Source organism: Oncorhynchus masou, unplaced genomic scaffold (assembly GCF_036934945.1).
Source record: "Oncorhynchus masou masou isolate Uvic2021 unplaced genomic scaffold, UVic_Omas_1.1 unplaced_scaffold_27___fragment_2___debris, whole genome shotgun sequence".
Classification (NCBI taxonomy): domain Eukaryota; kingdom Metazoa; phylum Chordata; class Actinopteri; order Salmoniformes; family Salmonidae; genus Oncorhynchus; species Oncorhynchus masou.
In genome coordinates, this window is record NW_027016636.1 from 10,366 (window position 1) to 21,526 (window position 11,161).

Consider the following 11,161-nt stretch of genomic DNA (forward strand, 5'->3'; position numbering starts at 1 on the left):
TGAGTGGACCAATTCAGTTTGTCTGTGATGTGTATGCCGAGGAACTTAAAACTTGCTACTCTCTCCACTACTGTTCCATCGATGTGGATAGGGGGGTGTTCCCTCTGCTGTTTCCTGAAGTCCACAATCATCTCCTTAGTTTTGTTGACGTTGAGTGTGAGGTTATTTTCCTGACACCACACTCCGAGGGCCCTCACCTCCTCCCTGTAGGCCGTCTCGTCGTTGTTGGTAATCAAGCCTACCACTGTTGTGTCGTCCGCAAACTTGATGATTGAGTTGGAGGCGTGCGTGGCCACGCAGTCGTGGGTGAACAGGGAGTACAGGAGAGGGCTCAGAACTCACCCTTGTGGGGCCCCAGTGTTGAGGATCAGCGGGGAGATGTTGTTACCTACACTCACCACCTGGGGGCGGCCCGTCAGGAAGTCCAGTACCCAGTTGCACAGGGCGGGGTCGAGACCCAGGGTCTCGAGCTTGATGACGAGCTTGGAGGGTACTATGGTGTTGAATGCCGAGCTGTAGTCGATGAACAGCATTCTCACATAGGTATTCCTCTTGTCCAGATGGGTTAGGGCAGTGTGCAGTGTGGTTGAGATTGCATCGTCTGTGGACCTATTTGAGCGGTAAGCAAATTGGAGTGGGTCTAGGGTGTCAGGTAGGGTGGAGGTGATATGGTCCTTGACTAGTCTCTCAAAGCACTTCATGATGACGGAAGTGAGTGCTACGAGGCGGTAGTCGTTTAGCTCAGTTACCTTAGCTTTCTTGGGAACAGGAACAATGGTGGCCCTCTTGAAGCATGTGGGAACAGCAGACTGGTATAGGGATTGATTGAATATGTCCGTAAACACACCAGCCAGCTGGTCTGCGCATGCTTTGAGGGCGCGGCTGGGGATGCCGCCTGGGCCTGCAGCCTTGCGAGGGTTAACACGTTTAAATGTTTTACTCACCTCGGCTGCAGTGAAGGAGAGACCGCATTTTTCCGTTGCAGGCAGTGTCAGTGGCACTGTATTGTCCTCAAAGCGGGCAAAAAAGTTATTTAGTCTGCCTGGGAGCAAGACATCCTGGTCCGTGACTGGGATGGATTTCTTCCTGTAGTCCGTGATTGACTGTAGACCCTGCCACATGCCTCTTGTGTCTGAGCCGTTGAATTGGGATTCTACTTTGTCTCTGTACTGACGCTTAGCTTGTTTGATAGCCTTACGGAGGGAATAGCTGCATTGTTTGTATTCAGTCATGTTACCAGACACCTTGCCCTGATTGAAAGCAGTGGTTCGCGCTTTCAGTTTCACACGAATGCTGCCATCAATCCCAGGTTTCTGGTTAGGGAATGTTTTAATCGTTGCTATGGGAACGACATCTTCAACGCACGTTCTAATGAACTCGCACACCGAATCAGCGTATTCGTCAATGTTGTTATTTGACGCAATACGAAACATGTCCCAGTCCACGTGATGGAAGCAGTCTTGGAGTGTGGAGTCAGCTTGGTCGGACCAGCGTTGGACAGACCTCAGCGTGGGAGCTTCTTTTAGCTTTTGTCTGTAGGCAGGTATCAGCAAAATGGAGTCGTGGTCAGCTTTTCCGAAAGGGGGGCGGGGCAGGGCCTTATATGCGTCGCGGAAGTTAGAGTAACAGTGATCCAAGGTTTTTCCGCCTCTGGTTGCGCAATCGATATGCTGATAAAATTTAGGGAGTCTTGTTTTCAGATTAGCCTTGTTAAAATCCCCAACAACGATGAATGCAGCCTCAGGATAAATGGTTTCCAGTTTGCAAAGAGTTAAATAAAGTTTGTTCAGAGCCATCGATGTGTCTGCTTGGGGGGGGGGAATATATACGACTGTGATTATAATCGAAGAGAATTCTCTTGGTAGATAATGCGGTCTACATTTGATTGTGAGGAATTCTAAATCAGGTGAACAGAAGGATTTGAGTTCCTGTATGTTTCTTTCATCGCACCATGCCTCGTTAGCCATAAGGCATACACCCCCACCCCTCTTCTTACCAGAAAGGTGTTTGTTTCTGTCGGCGCAATGCGTGGAGAAACCCGTTGGCTGCACCGCTTCGGATAGCATCTCTCCAGTGAGCCATGTTTCCGTGAAGCACAGAACGTTACAGTCTCTGATGTCCCTCTGGAACTACTTAATGTTAGATCCCTTACTTCAAAGGCAATTATAGTCAATGAACTAATCACTGATCATAATCTTGATGTGATTGGCCTGACTGAAACATGGCTTAAGCCTGATGAATTTACTGTGTTAAATGAGGCCTCACCTCCTGGCTACACTAGTGACCATATCCCCCGTGCATCCCGCAAAGGCGGAGGTGTTGCTAACATTTACGATAGCAAATTTCAATTTACAAAAAAAAAAAAAAAAATGACGTTTTCATCTTTTGAGCTTCTAGTCATGAAATCTATGCAGCCTACTCAATCACTTTTTATAGCTACTGTTTACAGGCCTCCTGGGTCATATACAGCGTTCCTCACTGAGTTCCCTGAATTCCTATCGGACCTTGTAGTCATAGCAGATAATATTCTAATCTTTGGTGACTTTAATATTCACATGGAAAAGTCCACAGACCCACTCCAAAAGGCTTTCGGAGCCATCATCGACTCAGTGGGTTTTGTCCAACATGTCTCTGGACCCACTCACTGTCACAGTCATACGCTGGACCTAGTTTTGTCCCATGGAATAAATGTTGTGGATCTTAATGTTTTTCCTCATAATCCAGGACTATCGGACCACCATTTTATTACGTTTGCAATTGCAACAAATAATCTGCTCAGACCCCAACCAAGGAACATCAAAAGTCGTGCTATAAATTCACAGACAACACAAAGATTCCTTGATGTCCTTCCAGATTCCCTCTGTCTACCCAATGACACCAGAGGACAAAAATCAGTTAACCACCTAACTGAGGAACTCAATTTAACCTTGCGCAATACCCTAGATGCAGTTGCACCCCTAAAAACTAAAAACATTTCTCATAAGAAACTAGCTCCCTGGTACACAGAAAATACCCGAGCTCTGAAGCAAGCTTCCAGAAAATTGGAACGGAAATGGCGCCACACCAAACTGGAAGTCTTCCGTCTAGCTTGGAAAGACAGTACCGTGCAGTACCGAAGAGCCCTTACTGCTGCTCGATCATCCTATTTTTCTAACTTAATTGAGGACAATAAGAACAATCCAAAATTCCTTTTTGATACGGTCGCAAAGCTAACTAAAAAGCAGCATTCCCCAAGAGAGGATGACTTTCACTTTAGCAGTGATAAATTCATGAACTTCTTTGAGGAAAAAATTATGATTATTAGAAAGCAAATTACAGACTCCTCCTTAAATCTGCGTATTCCTTCAAAGCTCAGTTGTCCTGAGTCTGCACAACTCTGCGTGGACCTAGGATCAAGAGAGACGCTCAAGTGTTTTAGTACTATATCTCTTGACACAATGATGAAAATAATCATGGCCTCTAAACCTTCAAGCTGCTTACTGGACCCTATTCCAACTAAACTACTGAAAGACCTGCTTCCTGTGCTTGGCCCTCCTATGTTGAACATAATAAACGGCTCTCTATCCACCGGATGTGTACCAAACTCACTAAAAGTGGCAGTAATAAAGCCTCTCTTGAAAAAGCCAAACCTTGACCCAGAAAATATAAAAAACTATCGGCCTATATCGAATCTTCCATTCCTCTCAAAAATCTTAGAAAAGGCTGTTGCTCAGCAACTCACTGCCTTCCTGAAGACAAACAATGTATATGAAATGCTTCAGTCTGGTTTTAGACCCCATCATAGCACTGAGACGGCACTTGTGAAGGTGGTAAATGACATTTTAATGGCATCGGACCGAGGCTCTGCATCTGTCCTCGTGCTCCTAGACCTTAGTGCTGCTTTTGATACCATCGATCACCACATTCTTTTGGAGAGATTGGAAACCCAAATTGGTCTACACGGACAAGTTCTGGCCTGGTTTAGATCTTATCTGTCGGAAAGATATCAGTTTGTCTCTGTGGATGGTTTGTCCTCTGACAAATCAACTGTAAATTTCGGTGTTCCTCAAGGTTCCGTTTTATGACCGCTGTTGTTTTCACTATATATTTTACCTCTTGGGGATGTTATTCGAAAACATAATGTTAACTTTCACTGCTATGCGGATGATACACAGCTGTACATTTCAATGAAACATGGTGAAGCCCCAAAATTGCCCTCGCTAGAAGCATGTGTTTCAGACATAAGGAAGTGGATGGCAGCAAACTTTCTACTTTTAAACTCGGATAAAACAGAGATGCTTGTTCTAGGTCCCAAGAAACAAAGAGATCTTCTGTTGAATCTGACAATTAATCTTAATGGTTGTACAGTCATCTCAAATAAAACTGTGAAGGACCTCGGCGTTACTCTGGACCCTGATCTCTCTTTTGAAGAACATATCAAGACCATTTCAAGGACAGCTTTTTTCCATCTACGTAACATTGCAAAAATCAGAAACTTTCTGTCCAAAAATGATGCAGAAAAATTAATCCATGCTTTTGTCACTTCTAGGTTAGACTACTGCAATGCTCTACTTTCCGGCTACCCGGATAAAGCACTAAATAAACTTCAGTTAGTGCTAAATACGGCTGCTAGAATCCTGACTAGAACCAAAAAATTTGATCATATTACTCCAGTGCTAGCCTCCCTACACTGGCTTCCTGTCAAAGCAAGGGCTGATTTCAAGGTTTTACTGCTAACCTACAAAGCATTGCATGGGCTTGCTCCTACCTATCTCTCTGATTTGGTCCTGCCGTACATACCTACACGTACGCTACGGTCACAAGACGCAGGCCTCCTAATTGTCCCTAGAATTTCTAAGCAAACAGCTGGAGGCAGGGCTTTCTCCTATAGAGCTCCATTTTTATGGAACGGTCTGCCTACCCATGTCAGAGACGCAAACTCGGTCTCAACCTTTAAGTCTTTACTGAAGACTCATCTCTTCAGTGGGTCATATGATTGAGTGTAGTCTGGCCCAGGAGTGGGAAGGTGAACGGAAAGGCTCTGGAGCAACGAACCACCCTTGCTGTCTCTGCCTGGCCGGTTCCCCTCTTTCCACTGGGATTCTCTGCCTCTAACCCTATTACAGGGGCTGAGTCACTGGCTTGCTGGGGCTCTCTCATGCCGTCCCTGGAGGGGGTGCGTCACCTGAGTGGGTTGATTCACTGATGTGGTCATCCTGTCTGGGTTGGCGCCCCCCTTGGGTTGTGCCGTGGCGGAGATCTTTGCGGGCTATACTCAGCTTTGTCTCAGGATGGTAAGTTGGTGGTTGAAGATATCCCTCCAGTGGTGTGGGGGCTGTGCTTTGGCATAGTGGGTGGGGTTATATCCTTCCTGTTTGGCCCTGTCCGGGGGTGTCCTCGGGTGGGGCCACAGTGTCTCCTGACCCCTCCTGTCTCAGCCTCCAGTATTTATGCTGCAGTAGTTTATGTGTCGGGGGCTGGGGTCAGTTTGTTATATCTGGAGTACTTCTCCTGTCCAATTCGGTGTCCTGTGTGAATCTAAGTGTGCGTTCTCTAATTCTCTCCTTCTCTCTCTCGGAGGACCTGAGCCCTAGGACCATGCCCCAGGACTACCTGACATGATGACTCCTTGCTGTCCCCAGTCCACCTGGCCGTGCTGCTGCTCCAGTTTCAACTGAACCGCGGCCCTAGGACCATGCCCCAGGACTACTTGACATGATGACTCCTTGCTGTCCCCAGTCCACCTGGCCGTGCTGCTGCTCCAGTTTCAACTGTTCTGCCTTATTATTATTCGACCATGCTGGTCATTTATGAACATTTGAACATCTTGGCCATGTTCTGTTATAATCTCTACCCGGCACAGCCAGAAGAGGACTGGCCACCCCACATAGCCTGGTTCCTCTCTAGGTTTCTTCCTAGGTTTTGGCTTTTCTAGGGAGTTTTTCCTAGCCACCGTGCTTCTACACCTGCATTGCTTGCTGTTTGGGGTTTTAGGCTGGGTTTCTGTACAGCACTTTGAGATATCAGCTGATGTACGAAGGGCTATATAAATAAATTTGATTTGGTCATACTGATGGTGAGTTGACGCTGATCTTATATCCAGTAGTTCTTCTCGGCTGTATGTAATGAAACCTAAGATGACCTGGGGTACTAATGTAAGAAATAACACGTAAAAAAACAAAAAACTGCATAGTTTCCTAGGAACGCGAGGCGGCCATCTCTGTCGGCGCCGGAAGTTTACAGTGAAATAAGCCAATAAACACTAACCAGAACAGCAATGGACAAGGCATATTGACATTAAAAAGAGGCATGCTTAGTCGAGTGATCAAAAGGGTCCAGTGAGGAGAGAGGTTGGTTGGGGTCACGGCGATTTAGACAGCTAGCCAGGCCATCCGTAGCAAGCTAGCATAGGATGGAGGTCTGTTATCAGCCACCTCGTGCGTTCCGTCGGTAGAATAGTGGGGTTCCGTGTGGTAGAAGGGATTAATCCAAATCACACAACAACAACAAATAAAAAAGGCCCAATAAAAAACAATAATAATAAAAAATAAAAAATTGTCCGATAGGTCTATTCAGATAGCAGCCGATAAGACAGCTAGCGGACTGCAGATGGGCGTTCAGGTAACGTCGCGACGGAGGAGCCAGCCGGATAACTCCTTCGGGTAGATAACGTTGGTAGTCCAGTTGTGAAGGCCCAGTGGGGCTCCGCGTTGGCAGTAAAACGGGTCCGGATAGGTGATTGTAGCCCAGGAGTGATTGATGGAACTCTTCAGCTGGTTAGCTCCGGAATAATTGATGTTTGCTCCGGAATCGATGAAAGCCGATAGCCACACGGATAGCAGCTAGCTAGCTGCGAGATCCAGGTATGAATGTCCAGAGTTAGCGGTTGAAATCCAGGACATCGAGAGAAAAATAGGTCCGGTATGTTCCGTTCCGAGCTGCGCCGTACAAAACTGGCGATAGATTTTCGAGCTAAAGGATAGCTGATGACCACAAACCGTGGTTAGCTGAATACTAACGATTAGCCAGTAAAGAAGCTAACTTGCTTCTGATTAGCTTCTGGATTAGCTTCTATGGAGGATTACAGATGAGGTCAATAATACTTTTTTTTTATAAATATAAATTGGTGAGGCGGGTTGCAGGAGCGTGTTTTGAAGATGAGTTTATGGAAAATAAAAAGGTATGTGAAAAAAGTTGTAAATATATATATGTATATATTCGGGACACGACAAGACGAGGACAAAAGACGTCTGAACTGCTATGCCATTTTGGAACGAAAAAAGTTAGCAGCAGATGGAGGAGCAATACCCACTGTCGTAGTACAAAAGAAGCCTGAGCTGAAATGAAGCTAACTGAAGCTGGTTAGCTTTAGAAAACCCTGAGTAGATCTAGCTTGCTTCGTAGGATACCCCTCTGGCTTCTGACCTCTGTAAATGACATGCAGAACATTTCAAATATGCTTGTGTAGGAGTAGGTCAGTTTTGCATTATGCCCACTAATAGTTACGGTTAGGATTGGGGTAGCTGATCATAGATCTGTAACTAGTGGAAACTTCACCGTGGAGTGCATGGGTAGAGCAAGTTTGGAATGACAAATGTTTGACTTGCACGGTCAGCAGCATTCCATCTGGTAAACAACCCAAAATGCAATCTTTGTAAACAACCACACAGACATTTAATCAGGAATAGCTTTTATATGAAATTAGACCATCAGATCCAGAGTGTTCTGTATAAATACAGTGCCTTCAGAAAGTTCTCACACACCTTGACTTTTTACACATTGTTGTTTTACAGCCTGAATTTAAAATGTATTATATTTAAATTTTGTGTTACTGGCCTACACAGACTAACCCCATGATGTCAAAGTGGAATTATGTTTTTAGATTATTTTTTAAACAAATGAATTACAAATTAAAAGCTGAAATGTCTTGAGTCAATAAGTATTCAACCTCTGTTAAGACCCGCTGAAATAAGTTCAGGAGTAGAAATGTGCTTAACAAGTCACATAATACATTGCAAGGACTCACTCGTGTGCAATAATACTGTTTAAAATTATTTTTGAATAACTACCTCATTGTAGTGTAGCCGTGTAGCCTAGTGGTTAGAGCATTGGACTAGTAACAGAAAGGTTGGAAGTTCAAATCCCCGAGCTGACAAGGTACAAAATCTGTCGTTCTGCCCCTGAACAGGCAGTTAACCCACTGTTCCTAGGCCGTCATTGAAAATAAGAATTTGTTCTTAACTGACTTGCCTAGTAAAATAAAGGTAAAAACAACAAATCAGTCGAGCAGTGAATTTCAAACACAGACTAGACCACAAAGACTAGGGAGGTTTTCCAATGCCTTGCAAAAACGGGCACATATTGGTAGATGGGTAAAAATTAAAGACATTGAATATCCTTTTGAGCATGGTGAAGTTAATAATTACACTTTGGATGTCAGGGATATCACCATGAGGCCAATGGTGACAGTTACAAAGTTTAATGGCTGTGATAGAAGGAACTGAGGATGGATCAACAACAGTGTAGTTACTCCACAATACTAACCCAAATGAGTGAAAAGGACGCCTGGACAGATTATTTTAAAATGCATCCTGTTTGCAATAAGGCACTAAAGTAAAATTGCACAAATAAATTAATGTTATGTCATGAATACAAAGCCTTATGTTTGGGGCAAATCCAACAACACATCACTGAGTTCCTCTCTTCATATTTCCATGCATGGTGGTGGCTGCATCATGTTATGGGTATGCTTGTCATCGTCAAGGACTAAAGAGTTTTTGAGGATAAAAGAAACAGAAGAGCTTAGCACAGGCAAAATCCTAGAGGAAAACCTGGTTCAGTCTGCTTTCCAACAGACACAGGGAGACAAATTCACCTTTCAGCAGGACAATAACCTAAAACACAAGGCCAAATATACACAGGAGTTGCTTATCAAGACAACATTGAATGTTCCCGAGTGACCTAGTTACAGTTTTGAATTAAATCGGCTTGAAAATCTATGGCAAAATCTAGCAATGATCAACAACCAACTAGACAGAGCTTGAAGAATAAAAAATAAAAAAGAACTTATAATATTGTACAATCCAGGTGTGCTTCTACACCTGCATTGCTTGATGTTTTGGGTTTTAGGCTGGGTTTCTGTACAGCACTTTGAGACATCAGCTGATATAAGAAGGGCTATATAAATAAATTTGATTTGCAAAGCTCTTAAGAGACGTATCCAGAAAGACTCACAGCTGCAATCGCTGCCAAAAGTTCTAACATGTATCAACTCAGGGGTGTGAATACTTATGTAAATGAAATATTTCATTTCCATTTTCAAACATGTCTAAAAACATGTTTTCACTTTCTCATTATGATGTATTGTGTGTAGATGGGTGAGATTTTTTATTTAATACATCCATTTTAAATGCAGGCTGTAACATCAAAATGTGGAATAAATCAAGGGGTATGAATACATTCTAAAGGCACTGTATAAAAAGCACATACAATGAAGTAAATAAATAAATTACACACATACACAGTTGAAGTCGGAAGTATACATACTTAGGTTGGAGTCATTAAAACCCTTTCAACCAATCTACACATTTCTTGTTAACAAAACTATAGTTTTGGTAAGTCGATTAGGACATCTACTTTGTACATGACAATACATTTTTCCAACAATTGTTTACAGATTATTTCACTGTATCGCAATTCCAGTGGGTCAGAAATTTACATACACTAAATTGACTGTGCCTTAAAACAGCTTGGAAAATTCCAGAAAATTATGTCATGGTTTTAGAAGCTTCTGATAGGCTAACTGACCTCATTTGAGTCAATTGGAGGTGTACCTGTGGATGTATTTTAAGGCCTACCTTCAAACGCAGTGCCTCTTTTCTTTTGATTTTCCCGTGATGTCAAGCAATCAGCCAAGACCTCAGATAAAAAAATTGTAGACCTCCACAAGTCTGGTTCATCCTTGGGAGCAATTTCCAAATGCTGAATGTACCATGTTCATCTGTACAAACAATAATGTATAATAATGTACAAGCAAGTATAAAACACCATGGGCCCAAGCAGCCATCATACCACTCAGGAAGGAGACGGCTTCTGTCTCCTAGAGATGAAGGTACTTGGGTGTGAAAAGTGCAAATCAATCCCAGAACAACAGCAAAGGACCTTGTGAAGACGCTGGAGGAAACAGGCACAAATGTATCGATATCCACAGTTAAACGAGTCCTATATCAACATAACCTGAAAGGCCGCTCAACAAGGAAGAAGCCTCTGCTCCAAAACCATCATAAAAAAGCCAGACTACGGTTTGCAACTGCACATGGGGACAAAGATCGTACTTTTTGGAGAAATGTTGTCTGGTCTGATGAAACAAATAGAACTGTTTGGCCATAACGACCATCGTTACGTTTGGAGGATTAAGGTTGGACGCTTGCAAGCCGAAGAACACCATCAATACCGTGAAGCACGGGGTTGGCAGCATCATGTTGTGGGGGTGCTTTGCTGCAGGAGGGACTGGTGCACTTCACAAAATAGATGGCTCCATGAAGAAGGACAATTATGTGGATATATTGAAGCAACATCACAAGACATCAGTAAGAAAGTTAAAGCTTGGTCGCAAATGGACAATGACCTCAAGCATACTTCCAAAGTAGTGGCAAAATGGCTTAAGGACAACAAAGTCAAGGTATTGGAGTGGCCATCACAAAGCCCTGACCTCAATCAATAACAAAAACTGAAAAACTGAAAAGCATGTGCGAGCAAGGAGGACTACAAACCTGACTCAGTTACACCAGCTCTGTCAGGAGGAATGGGCCAAAATTCACCCAACGTATTGTGGGAAGCCTGTGGAAGGCTTGGGTCAAACGCCGAAACGTTTGACCCAAGGTAAGCAAATTAAAGGCAATGCTAAATGAGTGTATGTAAACTTCTGACCCACTGGGGATGTGATGAAAGAAATAAAAGCTGAAATAACTTCAACTGTATGTATCCATGTGTATATATACACAAACACACACAGTTGAAGTCGGAAGTTTACATACACCTTAGCCAAATACATTTAAGCTACATTTTTCACAATTCCTGGCATTTAATCCTAGTAACAATGCCCTGTATTAAGGTCAGTTAGGATCACCACTTTATTTTAAGTGTCAGAATAATAGTAGATAATTATTTATTTTAGCTTTTT